This window comes from Aulonocara sp. 'chitande type north' Nkhata Bay, linkage group LG1 (genome assembly GCF_057382095.1).
Source record: "Aulonocara sp. 'chitande type north' Nkhata Bay isolate Kocher_YH1m ecotype deep benthic linkage group LG1, A_spYH_male_GT1.1, whole genome shotgun sequence".
Classification (NCBI taxonomy): domain Eukaryota; kingdom Metazoa; phylum Chordata; class Actinopteri; order Cichliformes; family Cichlidae; genus Aulonocara; species Aulonocara sp. 'chitande type north' Nkhata Bay.
In genome coordinates, this window is record NC_141344.1 from 9,777,356 (window position 1) to 9,779,934 (window position 2,579).

Genomic DNA, 2,579 nt, shown 5'->3' on the forward strand with positions numbered 1-2,579 from the left:
CACCACCAGGGCTGGAGACAGAACAATACTGGAAGAGCACATGGGAGAAGGACACAACCCATAACGGCAATGCTCAGTGGCTAGTGGATCTGAGAACAGACCACAGCAACCTCCCTGAACAGGGACCAGTAACCATCGCAGTGGCAGATATCCAAGAAAGGGTCTCCAGTATGAAGAGTTGGACAGCACCAGGCCCGACATGGTTCACACCTACTGGCTGAAGAAGCTGACTGCATTCCGTGAGCATCTGGCAGCACAAATGAACCAGCTGCTAGTTGACGAGAGACACTCGGAATGGCTAACCAAAGGCCGGACAGTCCTGATCCTCAAGGACACCCAGAAGGGACCGGTACCATCCAACTACTGGACAGTAACCTGCCTCAGTACCACATGGAAGCTCCTGTCAGGCATAATAGCGGCTAAGATGAACAGACACATGGGTCAATACATGAGTGGGGCACAGAAAGGGATTGGCAAGAATACCAGAGACGCAAAACACCAGCTACTGGTAGACCGAGCAGTCAGCTGAGACTCCAAGACTAGGCTGACCAACCTGTGCACTGCCGCACACCTGGATCCTGGAATGCCTAGACCTATACAAGATCAACAGGACTCTAAGAGCCTTCATCAGGAACTCAGTGGGGATGTGGTGGACAACACTAGAGGCCAACTTCAAGCCCATAGCACAAGTCACCATCAAGTGTGGAATCTACCAAGGAGATGTGCTGTCCCCACTGCTGTTCTGCATAGGCTTGAACCCCCTCAGTGAGGTCATTACCAAGACTGGCTACGGATACCAACTACAGAATAGAGCAGTTGTCAGCCACCTCCTGTACATGGATGACATCAAGCTGTATGTCAAGAGTGAATGAGACATCGATTCACTGATCCACACTACCAGGCTATACAGCAATGACATCGGAATGTCGTTTGGACTGGAGAAATTTAGTCAGATGATAACAAAGAGAGGGAAGGTAGTCAGAACTGAGGGGATCGAACTACCAGAAGGCAACATTGCAGAGATAGAGGACAGCTACAAGTACCTGGGGATCCCAAAGGCAAATGGGAACCATGAAGAGGCCGCTAGGAAAGCTGCAACCACCAAGTACCTGCAGAGGGTCAGACAAGTACTGAGCAGTCAGCTGAACAGTAAGAACAAGATCTGGGCTATTAACACCTATATCCTGCCAATTGTCAGATACCCTGCTGGGTTAATAAGCTGACAAAAGGAGGAGCTAGAAGCCACTGACATCAAGACCAGGCAGCTCTTGACCATGCATGGAGGGTTTCACCCCAAGTCCAGCACCCTGAGGCTGTATGCTAAGTGGAAGGAAGGAGGCTGGGGACTACTGAGTATCAGCACCACACTCCAGGATGAGACAACAAACATCCATGAATTAGTGCTGTCAGCGTTAATCTCGTTAAATGATGTTAATGCCATAACCGCATTAATGCGTCAAATTGCCGTTAGCGAGTTAACACGGATCGCCCCGGGCATGGGGCTGCACAGCGTCAACGCGTCAGCGCAAGTAGCTCGTTAACACAGATGTTTCTGTATACTATGCCGGCCACTTGGTTATGGCATTCCATGTATGCCCTGCCTGCTAGCATCTTGCAGTAATGCTTTGTGCAGCCACCGGTAAGATATTCCAATATCAGTCACTTCTTCAATCTGTCGGTGGTACATGCCATGCAGGAGCCTGTCCTTTAATCATGGTTCCTCCTCTTGCCCTCTTTCTCAGGTTTCTGCTGCCTGAGATATTCACTAAGCACATCATTAGTTGTGACCAGGTTCTTAATGTACTCATGCATCTTCGTTGTTTCAACTTGGATAGAGGTTCTGACACTCACTGGTCCTCAACCTCCTTCCTTCTGCTTAGCATACAGCCTCAGGGTGCTGGACTTGGGGTGAAATCCTCCATGCATGGTAAGGAGCTTCCTTGTCTTGATGTCAGTGGCTTCTAGCTCCTCCTTTTGTCAGCTTATTAACCCAGCAGGGTATCTGACAATTGGCAGGATATAGGTGTTGCTTGCACGAATCTTGTTTTCCCCATTCAGCTGACTCTGGTTCCAACTCTCCCATTTGCCTTTGGGATCCCTCAGGTACTTGTAGTTGTCTTCAATGTCTGCAATGTTGCCTTCTGGTAGTACAATGCCTTCAGTTCTGACTCTCTTTATTACCATCCTACTCCACTTTTCCAGTCCGAATGACATTCCAGTGTCATTGCTGTAAATCCTAGTGGTGTGGATCAGTGAATTGCTGTCTTGTTCACTCCTGGCATACAGCTTCATGTCATTCATGCAGAGGAGGTGGCTAAAGTTTTTGCTTGTTTGCTGTTGTTTGCGACATCCCCATTGAATTCCTGTTGATCTTGTACATATGTAAGCATTCCAGGATCCAGGTGTGTGGCATTAAGCAGTGGACAGGTTGGTCAGTTTGGTCTTAGCTGATGTTTTGGCCCTCTGGTGTTTCTGCCAATTCCTTTTTGTGCCCCACTCGTGGATTGAGCCATATGACTATCTATCTTAGCCACTAGGATGCCTGAGAGGAGCTTCCATGTGGTGCCAAGGCAGGTTAT

The 2,579-nt window shown here is 48.8% G+C and overlaps 1 pseudogene; it reads left to right on the forward strand.

The window, feature by feature from the left end:
- The first annotated feature begins 803 nt into the window (after positions 1-803).
- On the forward strand, positions 804-1,541 carry LOC147338679 (uncharacterized; annotated as a pseudogene).
- The last annotated feature ends 1,038 nt before the right edge of the window (positions 1,542-2,579 follow it).